Below are 27,709 nucleotides of genomic sequence, written 5' to 3' on the forward strand. Positions count from 1 at the left end.
GTTGTTTCCAAAGTACATATACTGAACACTAAGCCTGAGTAACATGATGTGTAATTGTGCTGACTTACAAAACTCAATGTAATATTCAGTTGAAATACATCCCTCTTTCTTCTGGCCATATTTAATAGATCACAGATCATCTCTGAGTATGTACTGTGCTCCTCCAGGTACACCTGCAGGTTAACTCATCAATGGGCTAAGGGAAATTAAATTTTAAAATGGAGGTTAGGAAAAGAAACTACATAAAAGCTGAAGACAACACTTCATGGACTTTGATGTGAGACTCTCCCATGCATCTAGTACTATGCACTCCATTACCTGAAAGGCAGCCAGCAGAGGGAGCCATGATCTACATCCAAACCACGTCCAACATTCCAGAGTAGAGGACATTCATGCACAACCATTATAGAATGGCTTCAGAGAGTTTTGATGGTCAGATTTCAGTGGGGTACCTAGAGTAAGAGAAAAGAGTACCCTCAACTACCACAATTTCCATGCTCACTTAGAGCAGCTCTTGTATTCTCTTCCATGCTTCAGCTCTGTCTAAGTCATCAGGGTATGAGTCCTGATATCTGTTTCCTGGATTTCTTCAGTCGGGGAGTGAATGTTTAATATATCACCCTAGTTCATGTGATTAGTTGCTTCTAGTGGCTGACCCCAGCAACTACACAGCTTGCTACTGATTCAAAGACAAGACACTTGCTTTCCTTAATTCTGGTGGTAGGGGATCTGTGGTTTTTTGGTGCTTCAAGGTGGTTCATTCCTCACTGACCAAGGGGGCTCTGTGTGTGGAGGTAGTTTGTTATAAGTGGATTTTTCATGAACTGAAGAAGAGGAGGAGAGATGGCAGGTCTGGTTCGACAGTTGGGATGGAATTTCAAGTCAGTGCCCTTGTGAACAGGGTTGTACAAAAATAAGGTGGAATTGAAATGAGGATTAGGATTTGTTGGTGGGTTCCATATATCAAATTCAAGAATTTTGAATATGGTTTTTTGGTGCTTCAAGGTGGTTCATTCCTCACTGACCAAGGGGGCTCTGTGTGTGGAGGTAGTTTGTTATAAGTGGATTTTTCATGAACTGAAGAAGAGGAGGAGAGATGGCAGGTCTGGTTCGACAGTTGGGATGGAATTTCAAGTCAGTGCCCTTGTGAACAGGGTTGTACAAAAATAAGGTGGAATTGAAATGAGGATTAGGATTTGTTGGTGGGTTCCATATATCAAATTCAAGAATTTTGAATAGGAACCTTTGGAGACAGAGGTTCCATGGCTGTTTTGATTGTCATTAGATTGGTGCAGCTGGAGGTGGTGATTTTGAAAGAAAGTAACAGAAAGAAGAGTCTGCATGATGTAGTGAATAGAACAAGAGAGCGAGGAACCTGATTTATAAGTTGAGCTCTGCTCCAGAATCACTTTTTGACCTTGGGCAAATCTCTCAAAATCTCTGTGAGGATAACACTAAAATGGAGATAACAACAGAGATGGCTGGAAAATGGGCATTTTTTTGGTGAAAAAGTTATCCTTTTTTACACGAAATCCAAACTTTTTATTTTTTTCATAGAAATGTCTAAATTTGAAAAATAAAAATCAACCAGCTGTACTCTCCACATTTGCAAAGTGCTTTGAGATATACTACTCTGAGATTATAATACTTGGGAAGAAAGTGCTAAGTATTATTATCATCATTTTAACAAAGGAATTTGTATGTTTGGACAAGAAATAAAATGTACAGGGCCAAATTTATCAACAGCGTAACTCCACCAAGTCAGGAGAGTTATAGCTGGAATGAATTTGGCCAACAGAATAATAACACAGTTCTGTTTTTCTGTCTGACTGTTAGCATTTCTATAGTGCTATCACTGTAATGTCTAAGCATTATACGTAGATTATAGAATTAAAGGATTGCAGTATGGCAATTCCTATGTTCTTAATAAAGACAATAGATCATGTTTCAGTATTTGTATCTGTCAATGTCTCTCTCCCAATGTGGAAAACAACCAGGTTCCAGAGTTCATATCTTCCCGATTGTCCCAGAAGCAAGTGTAATGTCAGTTTACCTTTATATCTATTCACAATGACATTGTGTCTTCTCCGTGCAGATGCAGAACTCACTAGTGTTACTAGAGTTAGAAAAATATATGGGTGAGAAAATAGATCTCACTTTATATATCGGCAATGCTGACAGCATTCACTACCAATATTTCAAGTTTCTTTTACCCAGGTAGAGCAGATACTACTTATCGAGCTAAGGCCATGTGTCATCTATTTGAAACTGAGAATGAGTATGAACCTAAAATAAAACCACTGTGTCAGTAATAACACACACACACACAAATTCAAACCATCTAGAAACCGTATGTGAAATGTTTTTTTTTTAAAATGTTATCATAGAACAAATTAGAGCTCGAGAAAGCTTTCACAGTCTTCAAATGGAAGTGCACTAATTCATCGAAAACCTTAGCAACATGAATAAGCTCTCTCGCCTGCATTGAGTAATGTCTTAGTACTCTTATTTTTACAGGCATCTGTTTTGATCTTTATATGTCTACATTCACTTTATGTCAGAACTGCCCTTGGTTATCAGGGAGTGACTCTGAATTGATCTTATTCCTCTGCAGTCTCTGAAGTCACAAAAGCATATGCCTCAAATGGAGCTACTCAAGATGTTCAAACTTTCCAGCCAAAAGAGTCACAGAGCAATTTTGTAAAAGTTGCAGTTCATTAAAAAGGTAAACTTCAGGCCAGCTTCATCTCTTGTTCTCAAATCATCCCAGCATTAAAACTGATGAAGAGAAGATTTATCAGATTCAGAGCCATTCAACCATGACATACAGAAATGCAGAGCTCCTTGTACGGCCTCATTTGTCATTGTCATCAATCATTTATGGTCCTTAGAGTTTTATGCGGCTGTGCATTGAGTTAAGTTTTGAAATAGTTCATCTCATACAGTTGTAGAATCTCATTTGGATTCTTTGCAAGTATTCATTTATTTAAACCAGAAACCTAATGACACATCTTTGCAGCCCCAAATGTCTATAGTTAACTCTATATGGGGTTAATCATTCCATCTTTACTCTTTATTTCAGTGGGAGTTTTGCCTGAGCAAAACTGAGCAAGGAATGCTGGATTTTGCCCTAAGTATAGTGGGTTGTTTTTTTCAAGAGCCAAATACTGGAAAATGAACTTGATTCTTCTACAATAGCATTGTACATTTTCATAGTAGGGTTAACCCGTTGATAAAAATCAATGCAGCCAATCATATGATTAGCTGAACCAAATTGTAATTAGTTTGTAATTAAGATAATTTGTAAGCATACATTGTGTGTATAATTTCTAAATCAGGTTTATATATCAGCAAGCAGATAGGGATATCTTGGCTGTGTTCTGTTCTACTAGTTTTTTATTTTCTCTTCTTATGTTTTTATCTGTTCGAGAGCTTTATTTTCTTCCCACTTGTAAGAGACAGAGTGCAGAACAGAAGAAGTTACTTGAATTGAAAAAGAAGTGGGAAAATGTTTTTGAATGTAAAGTATAAGAGGCCAAATTTTCAAAAAGTATATTGATGCAGATAAGCACCTAGTGGGATTTTCAAAAATGTCAAAGCATCTAACTCCCATTCAAATTAACGGAGTTAGGAGTTAGGTGCCTCCACTCTTTTGAAAATACCACTAAGCACCTGCCTGCATGTTTATGTGCCTAAATTCCTTTAAAATGTTGACCCCAAATCCTCCCTCTGTTCCATGTTTAAGAGATATAGTGTTGTTCAGCCTTTTTGGTGTCTGGGGCAAGAATAACCCCTGCATATAACAGAGCAAACCTCAGAGGGATCCCCGGCATCCTTGGGGCAAGGCTGCCGTACTGAATCCCCTACTACATGGAACAGTGACCACTGCTTTTGTGGAACGGACATGTCTCGGGTTCAGTGTGCTTTGTTGCTGTTCTACAGCATGAGGAGGAAGTTTCCTTCACCCTTGAACTGACTGATCCCTCTTCTCTGAGCCTCTTGGCCAGTGGCAGGGGATGGTATGGTCAACAAAGGAAAATGAACATATAAAATACACATATATAGATGGGAATTATACAGCTCAGGAACAAATCTCTTACATGTTGTACTACGGTAATCTATATGCCTAGAAAATTATATACAAGAATGTGACAGCAGAGAAATGGCCTAAAAGGAGCAGCTTTGGAGATCCCTCCACTTTTCTGTGAAAATCCCATTGTAAATAGATCTGTAGAAGAGAGAACATTTATCTTGCTGAAAATTCCCTTTCTCAAATACAACGTTCACAGATCAGGCTGCCCCTCGGTGGGGGAAGTGGGCATCCATGCCTCTTTCTGTCAGTGTTTTGCAGGTCTGAAGTCTGCTTGTACAAATTAAAAACCAAGTCTAGTCATCTGAGTGAGGATTATTCCGATGAGCAAGGGTTCACAGAACTGGACCCTATTTGTATACAACTCTTTTTGTCATCATCAAAATGTAAGAAGTCTTTAAAGATTTTCTTCAACAACATTTCAAAGATAATAAATGACAACAAGAGCAATAAAATATAACCAATTTCAGGATCAAGATAATTGTATCTGTAATTTTATAACCAGAAAAAACATGTAATGATAACATCAGCCTACTGCTCCCATTCATTCTATTTCATATACGCAGGCCAGTGAGCCAAATTTTTACTACTCTTCCTTGCAAATTCTACTGCTCCCTGTACAACTCCAGATACCACTCTTCAGCTATCCTGCACATTCTTCCTTATCCCAATTATGTCAATAGCAAAAAAATAAAGATTCTCATTGTTAGTTTAAGGCATTCCCATAATTTGTTTCACTCTTATAATACTGCAGGTTTTTTGCTGGCACTGATGTCTATCAGCTTTTATTATTTACAGAAATAAAGTGCTTTCAGGAAGCTCAGAAGAGGAAAAGCTTGGGGGATCTTGGTTCAAGAGTCATGAGTAAGACTGGACACTCAATTACAGACCTAAAAGTCGCAATTATTCAACAAAAAGCCTTTAAAAACAGACTCCAATGAGAAACAGCAGAACTGGAATTAATCTGCAAACTAGACACCATTAAATTAGGCTTGAATAAAGACTGGGAGTAGATGAGTCATTACGCTAACTAAAAACTATTTTCCCATGCTAATTTTCCCCCTACTGTTATTCACACCTTCTTGTCAACTGTTTGAAATGAGCCATCCTGATTATCACTACAAAAGTTTTTTTTTCTTCTCCTGCTGATAATAGCCCACCTTAATCAATTGGTCTCGTTAAGAGTTGGTATGGCAACCCCCATTTTTTCATGTTTTCTGTCTTCCTACTGTATTTTCCACTGCATGCATCTGATGAAGTGGGCTTTAGCCCACGAAAGCTTATGCTCAAATAAATGTGTCAGTCTCTAAGGTGCCACAAATACTCCTCGTTCTTTCTGCTGATACAGACTAACACGGCTACGACTATGAAATGAGTAAGACTGTGTGCTTGTCATGGTAAAAGATGCAAAAAGTCATAGAATTTTCAATTTACAGTTAGGGAAACTGAGGCCGAGAGAAGTAATGTGACTTTCCTGGAAACAGGATCAGTGGAACAGTGGTGGAAACTTCCATAGATTTTGAGAAGGAAAAAGTTGCATGAAATGAAAGCAAAGTGCAGGCTTTTTCCTTCTCAAAATCAATGGAATTTTACACACTTTTTTTTCAAATTCAGAAACAAACAAAATTCATTAATAAAACTCTTCACAATGAGTATTTCAGCCATTCCTGAGCTGCATGCTTGTATGTGCTCAGATGATGGATATTGTCTGGTATTGTTTATAATATGGTTTCTCACTCATTTGGATACATCTGTTGCAAAGTAACTATGCTTTCATACATTTTGCTTCTATTATTCCCTCTTGACAATACTTAGTTTGTACTCTAGCACCTGTGTATTCTAAATATCTCAGTTCCCATTTAGGCAGCTAACTAGGGACCAGATTTTCAAAAATGTTCAACTCCCAGCTGCTCCTCTTGTGACAACTATAGTCAGATTTTCAGAAGAGCTCATGATCCAGTGTGCTGAGTTATTTTGAACATTTGGCCCACTTGTGGATTCTGAGACCTTCTAAAGTTTGCAGTGGAGTCTTTTGTAACACCTGTTTAAAATCAGTAAAGACAGGATATTAAGATATATTAACCGGTAAGCGCTGCAGCTTTCCAGCCACCTGATATCCTTTAAAGGGCAAAATAACTCATATTTGAAAGATAATGGGACAGGGATTTTCAAACAAGCCTAAAGATGCAAGTCACCCAAATCCCACTGAAATTCAGTGGATCTTCATTCCCCTCACACAGACAGAGTTCCCTATTCTGAAAATTAAAGGTAGTCTATTATTTTGTTTGCGTGTTGAAAATTAATTCTCCGCTGTCTAATGTTCAATCCTTAAACATGCACACATGCAGAGAAAATCTCATTTGAAACAAGATCATCTTGTAACAAATTCAATCGGTGCTTACATTATGGTTCCTTCAACTTGGTAAAAACTCTTGATTCTTCTACTTACAACAATTAGAATTTGTTAGTTAGAGCTCTGGGCTATTTTAAAAGGGTTGCTTCTTATTGGGACTCCAAAGAGAAAATGCTAGACTGTGCATGAAGGGGGTCGTTCACCATAGTTTAAAGTCTTGTTTAGATTATAACAGCTTGAAAACAACATAATTACAAAGGACTTGCAAGACTTACAGAGGGGAATAGAACTGTGCAAATAACAGATTGTTCAGCTTATTAGCCATTCTGGGAGAAAAGAAAGACATTTGGGGGCTTTTGAAACATTTTAAAAAATGAATTTCAAAACAAAAAGTCATTTTGAATTGAAAAATTGAAATGTTTCATTTGAAAAATATCAACACATTTTGACTTTTTCAGAACTTTAAAAAATACCTAAACTATTTGGTGAAGTCAACATGAATTCAATAAATGTTTCCGTTGACCTGAATCTGCATTTTCTGGGGAAAAAAATAGTTTCAGCCAAAAGATTTCACCCAGAGAATATTATGCGGTCAATAAGACAATAATAATAATTTGACAAAGTAACAAATCAATTTAAATATCAAGATAAATGTTTTATTTAAATTGCTAGCTCACACACTGATCTTGGTGAGCACTTTTATGGCGCGGTTGTCAAACCAAAACAATAGTTTATAATCTTAAAAAAATTGAATTGCCTAAGAATAATTAAAAGAGTGAACCAAAAAAACAATAAATGCAAGTAAATGTTCAGGTCATGTCTTTATTAATAGCATTTCATTAAGCAAACTGAAAAACGCTAACTGTGCCATATTTAGAGCTTAAGTGGGAGCAGAACCTCATTAGCTCTAACAGGAAATTCCAGTCAGATGATGGCAGAGCTGGGATCATTTCACTAAGTACTTCTATATAGTCCATCCTCATTAAAAGGCCATGTAAAGGAGCAAAGCTCCTCAAATATTGCAATATATTAGATTGGTTTAAAACCCTTTGGAAACTGCAGACTTATATACATGTCCTCCTAAGAATCCATCTGCCTCTTGTACTGGATAGTCCCCATGTTCTAAGGGCTAGAGAAAAATATTGTCCAGGACAGTTCAGTGGCTCAGGAGATTATTCTCTAAAGGCATCAGGGGTGCCGGAACAATTTCTATAGTGGGGGTGCTGCTGATGGAAACCATATATTTAGTGTTTATTATTACTACTTCAAGCCAGGGGGTGCGGTAGCATCCCAAGCACCACTGAAGGGCATGTGTGAAACATGTTTTGGTCTCAGTCCATTTCCCAGAAGACAGGACTCTGCATGCATACCCTACAAGCACCTACTACTGCAATATGGGGGACATTACATCCTATTACATCCCTTCGCAGCATCGCAAATATCTCCCTTTCCCCCTCTTGACCCTGATTTGCCTTTTCCCTCTCTCTCCCTTCGCCCTCTATTTGTCTTCTTTACCACACCACAGTGTTTCCATTAGTAAGAATTATCCACAAAACTCCCGTGTTCCCTTTCTGCGGCCTGTGTTCCTTCTTCTTTCTCTCACACAGTGGGTTTTGTGTGGAGCCTCAGCTAAGGTGGGTTGACCTGGTCCCAACCTGGGGAGAAGGAGAGTGGGAGGATATGACAGTAGCAATGGTGAATGGCAGCAGAAGTGAACCATGAGGTAGGAGCAAGGAGGAACACGTCATGTGTTTCCTACAAACTGCAACCTGGGGTCAGCCTGCCCAGCAAGCAGAGTGCCAGTTAGTGCCAATTGTGATGGTATTGTTTGTGATGTGGTACCAGCTGGAGTGAACATAGGGCAAGAAACAGCCAAGAGAAGTTGTTGAGTCTCCTGGGACAGATTTAAACTGGTGGGGATCATTCACTATTCTATCACCATCGACTGAACCATCTAGTCAAAGGCAATATTTATTTAAATGTAACTTGGTTGAGAAAAATTGGGATAGAAAAGTATGGGTATAGAGAAGATAAAACTTTTAAGCTGACTGGGCTACTGAGAGTATCTGCTTTACACCCATATAAAACAAGTGCAAAATGGACATTCTGTAACCTCAGAGATGTCTTTTACCCTACCAGAACAGAAAGCTGATTGGATTAAAGTAGCAGTGGGCTACATTTTTCCCACATTGTCATAACCAAGTGATGCTATATGGTGAGGCATGGCTGCTGGGATTCCGATGCACACCCCTTATGGTTAGCAACAGACCCATGAGGATGACCTGAGTTCACTAGTGACAGAAATCACTAATGCCACCTTTGAAGAGGAATCTGCAGCCAACCCTAAAGCATGCCTCAATTGTCAGCATTGTAACATACTGAAGTTGGGAAAATATGTAGATCAAATATATAGGTAGAGGGGTAGGAGCTTCTGGTTTTTGGTGTGTCATGTGCTGGATGTCACTAAGACCCTGATACAACAAAGACTTACACGTGTAATTTTACACACTCACTGGGACTACATGCTGTCACTAAAGATCATCACACAGGAGTCTTTGAGGGGTGAGGCCTAAGTGTTGAACTGCTTTAGCTGAATTCATAATGACATGCTGTAGTACAATGATTTTAGCAACAACACATCCTGTAATCCCTGTAAATATGATGAATCATTTAAAACTAGAGAGCAGCCCAGCAGCCTTACAAAAATATCCCTGTAACCGGCATGTCTGAAACCCTAAATCTTTCTGTATTGGTAATTTGAACTAAAGCAACATAAGTACAGTAGTTTAGGGATTTTAAAAGTCAAACAAATGCCATTTGAATATGATAGTAAATGTGTCTATGGAACATGCTGCCTTAATTGAAAATTCAAATTACCAAGCTTTGCTACTGTTCAATAAAACTTTCAATGCTGTTGAATGAAAAATCAATAGCGGCTTTATTGTGGATTTCTCTCAAGCACTCATTTCCTCCATCATAAGATTTTTATTCTCCTAACTTTAATATTTATAGCACTTTTTCCTTCCTTCTGCAGCCAAACAATCAGCAAGCTATTGCTATAACCAAAATACAGCTCAATGGTTAGCATTAGGGGCACACACATATTCAGATTAGGGAGCCTTTGCAATGCTTATTAAAGCATTCCAGAAGCAGACTGGCTGAAGAGAAGGCACAACGTTATGAATATTCAGCTCAGCCTGAGTCTACACAGGCTTCAGGAAATATCTAGTTCACCCTGCACATGGTCAGAGGTTTAACCTATGTATTAGCCTTCTCATTCCCATACTAATAATTTAATTCTTAAAAAGTTAATTAATCATTAAGAAAACATGTAATGGAAATCACAGGTAAAAGCTACACGTGAAAGGGCAGAGGTGGCAGAATTTGTAGAATGGAAGCAGGTTATAGAGTGCTATTAAGGCAGAGCCCTGCATTGGATGTGGTGTATTAGCTGTGGAGAGCTCTGGGAGGAATTTTTCCAGGAGCTGACTGATCTGCAGGAGGGCGCACTCTTGCTGCTACACCCTTTAAGATGTACATTTGTACCTCCCTGCATATTTGGCTAACTGTATGCTTGTGCATGGGGTAGCAGGGCCATCACTCCACCCCACCCTGTCCTTTCCAGTCACAGTTTGGGTATCTCTCATCCCTGGAAAGAAGCAGAAGCACTGTGCATTGTGTCCTACTGCTGCACACACAAGCAGAGAGAATGCTTCTTGTACCTGCCACCCTACTTTCTTATGCAGCATCAGGACAGAATCTGGACAGCAGTAAAGTGGTCCACTGACTAGTTTAATAGTAGCTGATGCCTGCCCTGTGATGGGCCAATGAGATATTGCATCTTCCAGGTGTCCCTGTCCCAGCCATGTCCAGGCATTAAACATTAAACACTCCTAACTAGGTTGTCAGAAGCTAAAAATCATCCCACACTGCATGCTACTGGGGAGGTAATTTTCCCTAGATTTGCCATAAAGCCTTTGATTGATGTTATGATCTCCTTATAGGTCTGAAACAGGCAAAAACTAATATTATTTTTTGTAGATGTATGTCAGAATTGTATTAATTTACAAAGATAAATATTTAATAGAATTCATTCAATTCCAAAGTGTAAGGTCACTGAGATTTACTGTGAGAGAGAATTTGATGTTTCCTGAAATATCCTTCTGATAAGTTCATGTATTATTGTGGGCTGGGATTGTATGTAACCTCTGTGACAGATATTGCAACCACAAGTAGTATTTTGGGGGTCCATTGTTTTAAATAAATGATTTATGTATGATGTGTTCCCCTTCACAGAGGAGAGCTACTATAGTTTCCTCAGGAACTAAAAACAATGGGTGGGTTGTAACCTCCAAGAAAGGTACTACCTTGTCATGAGGCTCACATATACTAGTTCAAACTAAGTTCTCCTGAAACCAACAGATAAAGAAAGGGCTTTTGGATAAATAGCCTGACTTTAAACTGATTCAAGGCCTTCTTTCGAATCCAGCAAATGGACAGGATCTTCTGTTCAAGGAGATTTGGAAGGTTTGGAAGGACTTGACCTAATAGGGCCCAATAAGACTAATGGGTCACCTCTGGTAAGCTTTTTAGCATACATGTAGGTTCTTTTATTATTTTAATATGTTTCCTCTGTAATGCTTTTACCTCAAGAATAAATGCACTTGCTTCGGGAAAGCTGTGTGGTAACTTGTAACTGCTGGCAATTACACTGTTCATAACATTTGGAGAGAAAGCAAAGTGCAGACCCTGGCCTGTTTGGCAATCTAGCTTGCTGGGAATATTACAGTGTAAGGCAGGGAACTGTGCAGCCTGGAAAAGTTTTGGTCTGGAGGAAGAGAGACATGGGTCTCTGCCCAAGAGAGGTGAAGACTAGGAGCTGAAAGCCTCAAGTGGATGCCCCCCATATGGTGGGGTATAAAGGTACAATTACCCTGGACTCTGATACCAACTATATCTGTTACTTGTACCTATAGTGTCACTAGATCAAACACATCTCTGAAGTCCTGTGCACTTGCTTATTTCATACTGCCTCTTTATTTCAAGCCTGTGATTGTCCTTAATATTATGAGCAGCTGCCATCCCTGTTTGCCTCACAGCTGATCATATTACTAGACACTTATTGTGAAATATATATAAATTAAATAACATAAAATACCAAAATTGTATCAAAGAGCAGAGATTGTATAAGTGGATTGATGCTGAACGGCCAACTGTATGGTGTTCATGAATGACTAGTTTCCACTTGAGTTATCAGAACCGAAGATCTAAATCCTTTAGAATTTCTATAGCTCCTGTTCTTCCTTGTGTATTTTTAACTTACTAAAAATACTAGGCTTCATTGTGATCTCAAGGGTGTCATGTGAGAGCTGGTGGTGGAAGACTGGATCCCAGTTTTCTGTATTTGTTTCTCCATCTAGCACAGAAGTGCAGTGCGGGATTTGGTGTGAAGGTAGCTCTTCTGGACTTTTCAGGGGACCTTCATCGTCCTTACTGAGGCAGCTCACATTTACACTTTGACTGCACATGGCCATGGGTGGCACAGAATAACCAGAGAGCAGTATGTTTTGGCTCTCTGCCCTGCCCTGGCGTGCCAATATGAGTATATAAAGTGCATGGCCTGGACTACATCCATCTGCTCTACACAAAGTAGGGGCCAGGCTAGCCTGCTGTGGCATCCTAAAGAGGCCACAGCAAAATGTGTTACCTTACTGCACAGCAGGTATAGATAATATCATAATCAGTCTTTACAAAGAATATTTTTTTTTTTATCTAACCCCTCTTTGTGACATCATGTTATTCCTCACTTTCTAGCTGTGCATGAAAAGGCTTTGAATTCTTTAAAAAAAAAAAAAAAAAAAGCTAAGTGGAAAGAAAAAAGGTGATCTGCTAGCAATTGCACGGGGCCAAAGGGAAGAGCAGCTGTAACTGGAGGGCAAGAGGAGGAAATATACAGTACGTAATTGGCTCTAATAGGTAACGGTGCCAGAGGGGTAGAATCCCAGTTCAATTAGCATGATGGATTTTGCTGCCAATTGAGTCGTCATAACCTGAAAAGACAGTGAGAGCTCTATGTAAGAATGATGGGTCAAACTTAGTCCTGGTGTAAGCAGGAGCAGCTCCATTTAATTCAATGGAGTTGCAGCTGAATATGGCCAATGTGCTATTCTTTCTCAAATAAACATAACTTACTGGGACACATAGAAATATTGGTTTGAAATATAAGGGATTTGAAAATAATGGGAATGCCCACTAAGATGATCAAATGTTTAATAAGATTTTTGGGTGGAGAGGATAGCAAAATAATGTAAAAGATAATGTAGGATATATTAGCAACTGCTGTTAGACTTGTTTTCTTTTAAATATAAGCAAAACAACAAGAAGCATGATAAAACAGCTTCTAAAATTTCTGTTTCCATACACTATGCCACAGTATTTTGCCACTCGTGATATCTGCATGGATTGATGTGGAATAACTCAATGCAGCTGAGAATGTGTTTTTTTTTTTTTTTTTTTTACATAGGCTCAAATATGTTTCCCTGGGATGGAATAAATACCAATTTTTGAATGCAATGGCATATGTTGCATGACACTAAATAGGAATGGATCTTGCTGATGCATAATCTTATTCTTAAACAGTGGTGAACAGATTCTTCAAAATTAATTTCACTCGAGACAAATGATATTGAGAAGCCACGCCAATTTCCCAGTGACCTACCCTAAGAAACTCTAAAGACGGTTTCAAACTTGTGACTGCTACTACGTGTGAAACAAGACAAGGGATCTGTCAGAGACCAAGCCAAGTAATCGGGGCAGAAAGCCAGATTTAGCTGCTGGAAGGAATACAGAGCTTGCTATCTCAGTCAGATGTTTACTGATCTTGTTCCATGTGTGGGCATGAGTTTGCAATCAGAGGTAGAAAAGCTGTACCAGTGTGCATATGTCCATGTACTTTGTACTTCTATTGATATGTGATCACGAAACAAAAGCAAAGTATGTGGAAGTCTCTTTGGAACTTTAGGATTTAACCAAGTAAATAATCAGAGATGTTGCAACCTATCAGATGTTTTCTGCATGTTTTTTTTAAGCCTAGTAAAGATGTAATATTTCATTATCCAGAAGAGTGGATGCTCTAATCAGAGAGTGAATCATTCAACACTTTTGCTATATACTTTTTTATTCTCCTAGAATATTTTCCTCTCAGAAAATACACAAAAATGTTAGGCGTTACAGGTAGAGCATATGCTTGAAAAAGATAATTTTGAAAGTAAATATTAAATGATAAATAAAATCTACTGTGCAGAATTCTGCCCTCATTAACACTCTTGTCTACCCAGCTGATGCCAGTGAAGATGCATGGATGTAAATAACACAATAACTCATCTTAATATTTATAGAATTACTGTTGGCATTGATGTTATAACTGCTTCAGTAGATGGCTACTTTTTGCCCATTAATGAACATAACAAACACACACATATCCTGTACTGATACATCGTCTCCTATTGAAACACATGCAGTAGTTTATTAAATGCATATACACCCTGCAGTATTTTATTAAACACATATACATCTGCCATAGACTATAGCTATTCCATGCACGGGAATCCAACAGTTTGTGTGTGAGAAAGGATTGCAAGGATGAGAATATAGTGTGTACCTAATTTAAATAGACACAAAAGGCCCCATTCAGATAATCTGGTGCTGCTAGGTGGAATTATATGTATGGCGGAAACAGAATAGAAATTGGATTGTCAGAGAAACTGCTTTAGCTGACAGTCATGGAGGTAAAGGTCTACAGCTGGGATGCAGTTATAAATAGGGATAAAAGAGAAGTCAGAGTTGTCTGTGGAGGAACAGAGCCTCTTTCCAGCCTATCCAGGGGAGAGCTTGGGCCTTGAGTTTGTAAAGATTTACACACATGCTTAATTTTATACACGGAGACATATTATTTGGGAGTTATGCATGTATGATAGTCTTTGCAAAATCAGGGTCTTGGTTTGTGAATTCTGCCATCAAAGGAGATGGCTTGTGTTTTATGCATGTATTTAGCAAAACTCAAGGACCAACTTTGCTGATTTTCCACTAAAAGAAAAGAAGGTTTTTCTTATGTTCACTTTGTGAAGAACGACACCAGCTGTAGATTGTATTCCCTTGTCCTTAGGGGAAAATAGGGTTCATATTCTTTGAAGCATAGGACCTGCTTGGTTTAAGTTGCCTGGGAGAAATGGGTCCACTTTATGGACATTTCTCAGTGCCAGATACTTATGGTTTGTTGCAATGCCCTGAAGATTGGGTCTTGTTTATTGTTAACTTATTCCAGGGAGGCTTGGACAGTGAAGACACATTCAAATCCCTCCCACTTGTGTGATATCCTTTATTGTATGGAATGTGCCTGATGACTTCCATTCGTAAATCGTGTGTTCTTATAGATCACCATGGGATCTAGTTGAAACCGAGGGCCAAAGTATAAGTCACATTACTGAGCTGTTACCGCATTATTGTGGATAGATTCTGAAATACATATTAATACAGCATGTGTTATATTCAGTCCTCAGACATGAATAAATTGGCCATTTATATTTTTTTAAAACCAAAAAAGCAACATAACAAGCACCACTGGATTTTTGTCTGGATATGTATTAACGTGCTTTTCTCCCATTGTCACAGCACACAATGCATTGAAAAGGTAATAGAGCTTTAAGATTAGAAAACCTAGATTTTAAATTTTCGGGGGATTATTTTTCTAAAGAAACCAAAATGTTTCTCTATTCACCAAAAGGCTACTTCTCTACTCCAGACGTAAAATGTATATAATCAGCATTAATAAATTGCATATGACTTTTGCTTCTGCCTGGCTTGAAAAGGTGTGCACATTGCTAAAACACAGTGTTAACAACAAAGAGATTCTGTATTGTATTTCCAGATGCTGGGCCACATTTAACTCTCAGTTACCCCCGTGCAGTCCAAGTGAAGTCAGCTGAGTTGTGTGATAGTAAGTGAGAGCTTGACCCACTGACTATGAAGTTCTAAATGCTGTATATACCCAAGAAAATGTAACACAAGGCATCCTTTTAGCCATCTTGTCACATACAATCCATGGTAGCTGCTGCCAACTGGATCAAATGAAAATTTGGAAAGGTGTACTAAAAGGTAGCCAAATCCCATTCTCACTTAATTAGTAAGACTTCGCTAGGATGCTGCACTAAATCATTCTTGCCCAGATGTACTATTACTGCCGAAATAGCCTGATACTGAGTAACTTCATGTACCAGAGGTAATAATTAGTCCCAGAGCTTATCCCTTCCACCATGCCAATATATTTGTGTTCTTGAGGAAAGAACATCCAGAGGCTATAAATCCCCTTTGGGCAAATCCTGGTCTATGCCTAGAACACAACATAATGGTCACAAACCCAGGCCCCTGGAGACTAAACTAATAGGGCTTTCTCAGAAGAAAGAAATGCTAATGTGATGAAAATACACTCAGCAGCCCTATTTATATCCTTTAATTCTCTCACATGTGTGCTATCCATTTTAATCTGACCTCCATTTCCTAACCTACTTCCTTTGAATTGTTCAACATTCCTGGCATAACACCTGTCAGGAAAGAAGGGAAAGCTAAACTTGTAAGGATCAGAACCTGAAGGTCCCTATTTACTTTAATATAGCATTATTAATGTAATTAATATAATCCCCATCTACAATCAATGCACTTTCATAATGAGTCCTAATACGAGACGCTGCCTGCCCCATTTTCTATTACGCACATGATCTCTCTGCTCTCTGATCAGTTTGTACTTAGAATAAATGGGGGAAAAGGAACCCTTGGAATCCTCTCAGATGTGCACAGTCCTGTATAGTGCTCGTTAGTGACTGTTTGTACTGGGAAAAGCTCAGCATTTTATATAAGTATTAGGATATGTATGTTAACCTCAGCCCACAAGAAAACCCCTAATACCATTCACCCCCCACTACATACGCTTCTGTCACTGGGCCGAGGCTAGGAGAACACACGCTACAGGACAAATGTGTAGCCACATAACTTAATGCACAACTGAAGATGCTCAGATACTATGGTGATAAGCATGGAGTAAGAACCTATATAGACTAGAACAGAGTATGGAGCAGCGTCCTCTCTCTTACTCTGTTTACATTTGGTGGAGTGTATGATAGGAGTCAATGGAGAAAGAGATTATTACATGCCGGGCCATATTGTCAAAGGGGCTTCTTGCCCAGTAGCTCCCATTTAGCCACGTAAATATGTGGCTGGGTTTTCAAAAGCACTCAGCACCCAGCAGTTCTCATGAGGTAATGTTGTATTAAAGCAGTTAAGTGATTTAGGAGCATAACTCGTATTGACTCTCAATGAGATTTAGGTTTCTGAGTCACTTAGGTGATCTTGGAAATTTTACCCATTGTTCTCCAAGAAAGTTGCTGGGTTCTGAGACCTTTTGAAAATCTGTTCAGTTAATTTAGGTGCCTAAATGGGAGCTGAGTCCTTCTGAAAATCTGGGCTTGGTTGTAGGTGCTGATCACTTTGGAAAACCAGTGTATTCAGCAGGGGAGTTTCCCCTCCAGTGCTACTGCAGGCAATGAGGCTCCTCAGAATATAAGGGGGATAGTCACTTGCTCAACAGACAGTCCAGTCTAGAACAAGTTCACATATAGCCCCCTCTGCACATAGAACGTTCAGTTTCTGAACGCTGCAATATTACTTCATTGCCATTGCTTGTAACAACATGCACAAAAATCTCACACACTGTAACTGACTCTCAGTAAAATTGTTGATGGCGAGCAACAGTCACTTTTGAAGCTTAGTTGTATTGACACGATATTGTCTTGATGGCCAATTTGTATTCTATAAACTCATGAGTGGGAGACAGATTCAGATTTGTCCTCTGTTAGCCAGAATTGAGTTAATCAGCTAGCTCCCCAAAAGCTTGCAACAACAACAAGCACATATCAGATCTTTTACACAATAATGATGAGCAAAAAAAACATTCAGAGACTGTATCATATTCTAGAATAGTTACATTGAGGGTATGAAACCAAGCAACTCAAGTGTCTTACCTCACAGTCTCTGAAAATAGCATTGTACTTTGTATCTGGTAGGCAAGAACTACAAGATTAAAATCAAATGACCTAACTAGTGTTCAGCAAAGAACACTTTCTATACTATGGTCCTTTGAGCTAATAGCACCCCTTTCCTGCAACTCATTATTTCAAAATCCTTGAAAGTGTGGGGCATAAGCCATTGTACTGAGAATAGGGTCAATGAAATCACAAACTGACTGTCTTTCAGGATATAATGAATATGGACACTCATCACCAGGGACTTTTTAAAGTCTGACCCTACTGTATGTCTGGAGCGCCACACATCACAGAGCAGTGACTATGAAAATAAATCTATCTATATTCACTCAACTTCTTTTTAATGACCTGCTCGGTAATGTTTCTGCAAAGAATGAGTTAAAACTTAATACTGAAGCCCACAGAAAAATACACTAAGAAAAAGTGCATTTCCACTATAAAGTCATATCTTCAAACCCTGCAAACCTCCACCCCATCAAAAACAAACAAACAAAAAAAGACAGAGCGAGAGAGACAGAGAGAGAGGAGCAAAATGTTTCCAGTTGGTTGGGGTTCAATAATATGATCAGTGAATGGCTATCTAATATGAATTACACTATTCCTTAGATCAAGAGAATGCCTAGAGGAATCGGGTCTATTAGCTCCTGCAAAATGCTCCACCAGAGGGGGATGTTTGGTTAAGGGACACCCACAACAGCATATTCCCTTTAAAAGTTGAAAAGGTATCATCAGCCACAGCTGCTCAGAAAAATTCTGACAAAACAGTTTTGTGTCAGAATATGCCTATTTTTTGCAATGGAAACTTTCCATGGAGATAGTTCAGTTTCAACAAAATTCTGGTGGAAACCAGGCAGACATGGTTTTGAAACTGCCCCCCCTTTCCCCCCGCCCGGTTTCTGTCAATTTCTTGCCTGATTTCCTGCCAGTTTGTCCACCTGGCTCCTTGGTAGGCTGGGCTTAAAGCTGAAGGGAAGTGAAAGCCTAGAATAGTGTTTGTCAACCAGGGGTACACATGCCCCGGGGGTATGAAGAGGTCTTCCATGGGCTCAGGGCCAGATTAACCCTCCTGTGGCCCAGGGTCATAAGATTTTGTGGGGCCCCTGTATACAAGTCTTTTTCCTAATTTAAAACAAAATGATCACAATTATGGCATCGAGATTATTAATGCTATACTAAACTTTCCTTTTAATTAACATAAAGCTTTCTGTGGTTACATTTGAGTCTTAAAACATGTAGAATAAAGTTAAGTTAATTCAAAATAGCTTACTTCTTACCTTAGAACAGCTGTTATATTAGTTTCTTTCTGGGAGGGACTTTGGGTGCAGGAGGGGGCTCCAGGCTGGGGCAGAGTGTTAGGGTGAGAGTGTTAGGGTGCGGGCTCTGGGAGGGAGTTTGGTGCAGGAAGGGATTTTGACCTCGGGCAGGGGGTTGGTGTGCAGGAGTGGTGCAGGGTCTGGGAGGGAATTTGGGTGCAGGAGGGGATTCTGACCTGGAGCTGGGAAGTTAGAATGCAGGAGAGGGTGCGAGGTGTAGGCTCTGGCTGGGAGGCGCTTATCATAGGCAGTTTTCAGCCAGTGTGGCAGCAGGGCTCAGGCAGGCTGCCTGCATGCCTTGGCCCCACGCCTCTCCTGGAAGCAGCAGGATGCTGGCACACCTCTGCGTGCCCCTGGGTGGATGGGGACAGCGTGTCTTCATGTGGTGCCTGCAAGCGCTGCCCCCGCAGCTCCCATTGGACAGTTAATGGGAACTGCGGGGATGGTGCTGGAGGCAGGGGCAGCGCCCAGAGCTGCCTCCGCCCACCCCACCAGGGGCCACAGAGACGTGCCAGCAGCCAGCTGCTTCAGGGAGCAGCGTGGGGCCATGGCAGGCAGGCAGCCTGCCTGAGCCCTGCTGCGGCAGGGCTCCCCTTAGCCTGGGGCCTTGGGTGGCAGACCCTAAAGCCCCTGCATTAATCCGCCCCTGCATGGGGTACATCAATTCATCTAGATCAGTGCTTCTCGACCTGGGGGTCGTGAGCTCCGGGGTGTGTGTGTCACAAAATGGGATTGGGGGAATGTCCCAAATGCAAGGCTGCTGTTAGGAGGTGGCAAGCAGGGCAATTGCTGGGGCTTCGACTCTGCTCCCGGACAGTGGGGCTCAGGCTTCAGACTCTTGAAAGGAGTACAGTAGACTTGAAATTTGAGAACCACTGACCAAGAAGGTCTGGGAGCTCCAGTTCCCAGGCTTACAGCTCCTCAGCAGCATTCAGGGTCAGTGGCTCTGCAGCAGCTTGCCAGATGGACTGCCCTGGAGCCAAGGTTCCAGCCCCTTTTGTGTAGAATTTTGAAATGCTCAGTGTTCATTCCAAATCGGAATGAAACCTAAATTCAAAATATCAAAATCCTCTTTAAGTTGAAATGACCTTGATCTGCCAAACTCTATTATTAATCATGTGTAAGATAACTTTCTGAAAGGGGCTGATACAGAAAGGCTGAGTATTCACCCACCCCTTTGAAATGGACAAATAATTGTTGATATATCCAAAATGACCCATATGCATATTGGGACCTCACTGGATGTGTTATGATGTGAAATAACATCTATTGAGGTTTGGTTATTCCTTTAATAAACCTACTTTTAATTATGATAAAGGAGAGAGAGGAAGGCTGATCTTGTGGTGAAGGCACTCAACCAGTGGTGGACAATCTGCGGTCCACACGTGGCCTGTCAGGGTAATCCACTGGTGGGCCGTGAGACAGTTTGTTTACATTGATCATCTGCAGGCATGGCCGCCCGCAGCTCCCAGTGGCCCTGGTTCATCGTTCCCAGGCAATGGGAGCTGCAGGAAGTGGCGGCCAGCACTTCCCTGCGGCCTGTGCCACTTCCCGCAGTTTCCACTGGCCCGTGGACAGTCTATGTAAACAAATTGTCTCACAGCCCACCAGTGGATTACCCTGATGGGCCACAGGTTGTCCACCACTGCACTAGACTGAGACTCAGGAGAATCAGGTCAGTTCCAAGCTCTGCCACAGATTTCTTGTATCACCTTTAGCAAATCACTTATGCCTAGAGCCTCAAAAATCACCATAATTAGATTTCTAAATACCTTTGAGAGTCTGGGCCTTAATCTTCCTATGGTCTCTGTTCCCCACCTGTAATAATACACCTTTTGTCTGACATAGCTATTTAGATTGTAAACTCATGAGAGCATGAACTGTTTCTTACTATGTATATGTACAGAGCTGTCAAGGTTCCTCCCCCACTCTGAACTCTAGGGTACAGATGTGGGGACCTGCATGAAAACCTCCTAAGCTTACTTTCACCAGCTTAGGTTAAAACTTCCCCAAGGTACATATTAATTTTATCCTTTGTCCCTGGATCTCCACTGCTACCACCAAACTCTAACTGGGTTTACTGGGAAACGTAGTTTGGACACGTCTTTCCCCCCAAAATCCTCCCAACCCTTGCACCCCACTTCCTGGGAAAAGTTTGGTAAAAATCCTCACCAATTTGCATAGGTGACCACAGACGCAAACCCTTGGATCTGAGAACAATAAAAAAGCATTCAGTTTTCTTACAAGACTTTTAATAGAAGTAAAGAAATCACCTCTGTAAAATCAGGATGGTAGATACCTTTCAGGGTAATTAGATTCAAAACATAGAGAATCCCTCTAGGCAAAACCTTAAGTTACAAAAAGGACAAACAGACAGGAATAGTCATTCTATTCAGCACAGTTCTTTTCTCAGCCATTTAAAGAAATCATAATCTAACACATACCTAGTTAGATTACTTACTAAAGTTCTAAGACTCCATTCCTGGTCTATCCCTGGCAAAAGCAGCATACAGACAGACCCAGACCCTTTGTTTCTCTCCCTCCTCCCAGCTTTTGAAAGTATCTTGTCTCCTCATTGGTCATTTTGGTCAGGTGCCAGCGAGGTTACCTTTAGCTTCTTAACCCTTTACAGGTGAGAGGATTTTTCCTCTGGCCAAGAGGGATTTTAAAGGGGTTTACCCTTCCCTTTTTATTTATGACACGCCCCCCAAATCTCAGCTAGGGTGAAACACTGGCTGGGATTTCTTCCTGGAGCTCTAGGAAAAACAGAGTTAATAAGACACATGCACCTCTAAATATACTACCAAGTACATAAAGACTAACAATATTTTCCACATCTCAAGGATGATTTTAACCAGTTGATTCTGGGAAACTTTCATGGAAGAGTGCATCAGCCACTTTGTTAGAAGCTCCTGAGATGTGTTGGATGTCGAAATCAAAATCTTGGAGAGCTAAACTCCACCGAAGAAGTTTATTGTTATTTCCCATGGTGGTATGAAGCCACTGTAGCGCAGCATGGTCGGTTTGCAGGTGGAAACGCTGTCCCCAAACATATGGGCGTAGCTTTTCCAGGGCGTAGACAATGGCGTAACATTCTTTTTCACTGACTGACCAGTTGCTTTCCCTCTCAGACAGTTTTTTGCTGAGAAACACTACAGGGTGGAATTCTTGATCAGGTCCTTTCTGCATTAAAACTACTCCCACACCACGCTCGGATGCATCTGTGGTTACTAGGAACGCTTTGTCAAAGTCTGGGGCCCTTAGTACAGGGTCAGACATGAGTGTCGCTTTAAGCTTGCTAAAGGCCTTCTGACACTTTTCGGTCCACTGAACGGCATTTGGCTGTTTGTTTTTGGTTAGGTCTGTTAGTGGGGCGGCGATTTGGCTGTATTGCGGTACAAATCATCTGTAATAACTGGCCAAGCCTAAGAAGGATTGAACCTGTTTCTTTGACTTTGGGACAGGCCACTTTTGGATAGCATCCACTTTGGCCTGTAGAGGGCTGATAGTTCCTTGACCCACCTGGTGTCCAAGGTAAGTCACTCTGTTTAGGCCTATTTGACACTTCTTAGTCTTAACAGTTAGTCCTGCCTCCCATATGCGCTCAAGGACTTTTGGTAGATGTTCCAGGTGTTCTGCCCAGGAATCCGAAAATATGGCCACATCGTCAAGGTAGGCGACTGCATATTCTCCTAATCCCGCTAGGAGACCATCTACAAGTCTTTGAAGGTGGCGGGTGCATTTTGCAGCCCGAAAGGGAGTACATTAAATTCATACAGCCCGAGATGTGTGATGAAGGCTGACCTTTCCTTGGCAGATTCATCTAGCAGTACCTGCCAGTACCCCTTGGTTAAATCCAAGGTAGAGATGAACTGGGCCCGTCCCAGTTTCTCTAATAGTTCATCTGTGCGTGGCATTGGATAGTTGTCTGGGTGAGTTACAGGATTTAGCTTATGGTAGTCCACGCAAAAATGTATTTCCCTATCTGGTTTGGGAACTAGAACCACTGGAGATGCCCATGCACTTTCAGAGGGGCGGATTACCCCCATCTAACATATCCTGGATCTCCCGTTCTATAGCAGTTTTAGCTTGAGGAGACACCCGGTAAGGTTGGACCCTAATTGGGTGAGCATTACCTGTGTCAATGGAGTGGCATGCCCGTTCAGTCAGTCCTGGGGTGGCTGAGAACGTTGGCGCGTAGCTAGTGCACAGCTCCTGGATCTGCTGTCACTGCATACGCCCAAGGGTCATGGAGAGGTTCACCTCTTCCACACCACCTGCACTTTTCCCTTCGTAGTAGACACCTTCAGGCCACTCAGCGTCCTCTCCTCCCTGGGCTGTAAACTGACAAACCTTTAATTCTCTGGAATAAAAGAGCTTTAGAGAATTAATGTGGTATACCTTAGGCTTTCGGTTGGAGGTGGGGAATGCTATGAGATAATTAACAGCTCCCAGGTGCTCCTGGACCGTGAATGGCCCTTCCCACGATGCTTCCATTTTATGGGCCTGGAGCGCCTTTAAGACCATGACCTGGTCCCCTACTTTGAAGGAATGCTCTCTGGCATGTTCATCATACCAGGCTTTTTGCTCTTTTTGAGCACCCTGTAAGTTTTCTTTAGCAAGGGCTAAAGAGGTTCGGAGGGTGTTTTGTAGGTTGGTTACAAAGTCCAGAATGTTAGTTCCTGGAGAAGGTGTAAATCCCTTCCATTGCTGCTTCACCAACTGTAATGGCCCCTTAACCTCACGGCCATATACAAGTTCAAATGGGGAAAACCCTAAACTGGGGTGTGGTACAGCTCTGTAGGCAAAGAGCAACTGCTGCAACACTAGGTCCCAATCATTGGAGTGCTCATTTACGAATTTACGTATCATGGCCCCCAAAGTTCCATTAAACTTCTCCACCATGCCATTTGTTTGATGGTGGTAAGGAGTGGCAACCAAGTGATTTACCCCATGAGCTTCCCAAAGATTTTCTATAGTTTCTGCCAGGAAATTAGTCCCTGCATCTGTGAGGATGTTAGCGGGCCAACCTACCCTGGCAAAAATGTCTGCTAGTGCCTGGCACACACTTTTAGCCCTGGTGTTGCTTAGAGCTACTGCTTCCAGCCATCGGGTGGCAAAATCCATGAAAGTCAGTATGTACTGCTTTCCTCTGGGTGTCTTTTTCGGAAAAGGACCCAGAATATCCACAGCTACTCGCTGAAATGGAACTTCAATGATGGGGAGTGGCTGGAGAGGGGCTTTGACCTGGTCTTGGGGTTTTCCCACTCTTTGGCATACTTCACAAGACCGGACATAGATAGAGACATCCTTGCCCATTCCCTCCCAGTGGAATGACCCCCCCCCAATGGTCTTTGGTCCTGTTCACCCCAGCATGGCCACTAGGGTGATCGTGGGCTAAGCTCAAGAGCTTGGCCCGGTATTTAGTTGGAACTACCAACTGTCTCTGAGGATGCCAGTCTTCCTGGTGTCCATCAGAAAGAGTTTCCTTGTATAAAAGTCCTCTTTCTACAACAAACCTGGATCGATTAGAAGAGCTGAGAGGCGGGGGGTTGCTCCGTGCTGCCGTCCAAGCTCTCTAGAGGCTTTCATCTGCTTCCTGTTCAGTCTGGAACTGTTCCCTTGATGCTGGAGACATCAGTTCCTCATTGGATTGTGAACCTATGCTTGGTCCCTCTGGAAGCGATGTAGGGAATGGGGCTGTTTCCGTTGACTGTGAACCGCTCTCCACTGGGACACTATGTTGGGGTTCAGGCTCTGGCTGAGCCTCTTGTGTAAGGTTATGGGCTGCTGCTGGTTCAGGTTCGGTGGGGCCCTCTGGTGTTGAGGTTGCAAGTACTGGATTCAGTGCTGGAGTGCTGCCACCTCCACCCATCTGGTGTTGGTTGTTCCGCTGGTTCCGGTTCTGGGACTGGTTCCATCTGGGTCTCTGGGACTGGATCCACTACTGCTGTTGCAGACATTGGCCTGGGGTCCGGGTCCATCACCTCTGACCGGGTCCTGATAGAAGTTTCTGGAACAGAGCTAGGCGTCATGGCTTGTTTAGCCTGGCTGCGGGTGACCATTCCCACCCTGTTGGCCCACTTCATGTGATTGGCCAAGTCTTCCCCCAACAGCAGGGGGATGGGAAAATCATCATAGACTGCAAAAGTCCACGAACCTGACCAGCCCTGGTACTGGACAGGCAACTTGGCTGTAGGCAAATCGAAAGAGTTGGACTTGAAGGATTGAATTGTCACTTGGATCTCTGGGTTGATTAAATTGGGGTCCACTAAGGAAGGATGGATAGCTGACACTTGTGCTCCGGTGTCCCTTCACGCGGTGACCTTCTTCTCGCCCACACTCACAGTTTCCCTCCGCTCCAAGGGTATCTGGGAGGTATCTGGGCCTCTGGTGTGATTCTGGTGCAATGAACTGTAATCTGTTGGGGTTCTTGGGGCAGTTGGCCTTTACATGCCCCAGCTCATTACATTTAAAACGTCGTCCAGCTGATGGGTCAATGGGGCGAGGTGGGTTGCTGGAGAACGGGGTGGTGGGACGATAAGGTGTCTGGAGGGTTCTTTGGGAGGTAGGTGGGGCTTTGGGCAGCCCCCGGTAATAGGGTGTGGTCCGGGGTTGTCCCTTCTGGTCTCCGCTCCAACTGCGACCAGTTTTCTTCTTCTCTGCCACCTCCACCCATCTGGCTCCAATCTCTCTTGCCTCGATTACAGTTTTGGAATCTAGGATGTATCTTTCTATTTCCTCAGGAACATCTTCTAAGAATTGTTCCATTTGCATTAGGAAGGGCAAATTTACTGGAGATTCAACACTTGCTCCTGATATCCAGGCATCCCAGTGTTTCACAATGTGGTAGGCATGTCGGGTTAATGACACGTCTGGTTTCCAACTTAGGGCTCTGAACCTCCGACGAGACTGCTCGGGTGTTATCCCCATTCTGACTCTCGCCTTGGATTTAAACAGTTCATACTTGTTCATGTGTTCTTTAGGCATTTCAGCCGCCACCTCAGCTAAGGGTCCACTGAGCTGCGGCCTCAGCTCTGCCATGTATTGGTCGGTAGAGATGCTGTACCCAAGGCAGGCCCTTTTGAAGTTTTCTAAGAAGGCCTCAGTATCATCGCCTGCCTTGTAGGTGGGGAACTTTCTGGGATGGGGAGTGGTACCAGGAGAAGGATTGCTAGGGTTTGTTGGTATATTCTGCTGAGCCTTTACCTTCTCCATCTCCAGTGCATGCTTCCTCTCTTTTTCCTTCTCCTCCTCCACATGCTTCCTCTCTTTTTCCTTCTCCTCCTACACATGCTTCCTTGCCTCCATTTCCCTCCTGTGGGCAGCCTCCTAGAACTCATGCGGCTGGAGAAGGAGGTACATCTGTCTTGCATGTTCCTTTTGTTTTTCCTCAGCCTGAAATCTGGCTAATTCCAGCTTTTGTTGAGCCGTGGATTTTGTCATCCTAACCTCTCTGTTTTTAACTAACTTTACACCCGAGGTTTAGAAATAAACAAACAAAACTTGGCTTTAAAATTTTGCTGTGCTGAAATAGGATACCTATTCTCTGATAGTGATTGTCAGCCTTCAGAAAAAGACAATTCCCTTTGTCTCTGCTCTGGCCCCAAATCAAAGCAAAAAACCTCCAACTACTTGGAAACCTGCTTACCAGCAGCCCAAAGGAAAAACATTCCTTTTCAAACCTGTGCTCCTTGTAAAACAAAACAAAAAAAAATCAAAATCCTAAAAAAAAATTCTTGCCACTTTTGTCTCCAGGCAAATGGGTAGAACCCACTCGCCCCTGTTTACTTTTAGGGGAAAAAAAACCTCTGGTTTAGAAGACTGTGAATTTCCCTGCAGGAGTTAAGTACCCTGCCTCCAGGCAAACAAAACCTGTAATTCACAAAGATAATCCCCTTTTGTCTCTGCTCTGGCCCCAAAGCAGAGAAAAAACTACCTGCTTTCAGTTGGACCTCCTTTCCAGCAGCCCCAAAGGAAAAAAAAATCCTTTTTAAAATCTGTATTTCTAGTTCAAAAAAATCTCAAATTGATCTCAAAATGATTTCAGGTTAATCCCACCACTCTGCCACCATGTCAAGGTTCCTCCCCCACTCTGAACTCTTGGGTACAGATGTGGGGACCTGCATGAAAACCTCCTAAGCTTACTTTTACCAGCTTAGGTTAAAACTTCCCCAAGGTACATATTAATTTTATCCTTTGTCCTTGGAATATCCACTGCCACCACCAAACTCTAACTAGGTTTACTGGGAAACGTAATTTGGACATGTCTTTCCCCCCAAAATCCTCCCAACCCTTGCACCCCACTTCCTGGGAAAAGTTTGGTAAAAATCCTCACCAATTTGCATAGGTGACCACAGACGCAAACCCTTGGATCTGAGAACAATAAAAAAGCATTCAGTTTTCTTACAAGAAGACTTTTAATAGAAGTAAAGAAATCACCTCTGTAAAATCAGGATGGTAGATACATTTCAGGGTAATTAGATTCAAAACATAGAGAATCCCTCTAGGCAAAACCTTAAGTTACAAAAAGGACACACGGACAGAAATAGTCATTCTATTCAGCACAGTTCTTTTCTCAGCCATTTAAAGAAATCATAATCTAACACATACCTAGCTAGATTACTTACTAAAAGTTCTAAGACTCCATTCCTGTTCTACCCCAGCAAAAGCAGCATACCGACAGACCCAGACCCTTTGTTTCTCTCCCTTCTCCCAGCTTTTCAAAGTATCTTGTCTCCTCATTGGTCATTTTGGTCAGGTGCCAGCGAGGTTACCTTTAGCTTCTTAACCCTTTACAGGTGAGAGGATTTTTCCTCTGGCCAGGAGGGATCTTAAAGGGGCTTACCCTTTCCTTTAT

The sequence above is a fragment of the Caretta caretta genome, chromosome 9, assembly GCF_965140235.1.
Source record: "Caretta caretta isolate rCarCar2 chromosome 9, rCarCar1.hap1, whole genome shotgun sequence".
Taxonomy (NCBI): Eukaryota; Metazoa; Chordata; order Testudines; family Cheloniidae; genus Caretta; species Caretta caretta.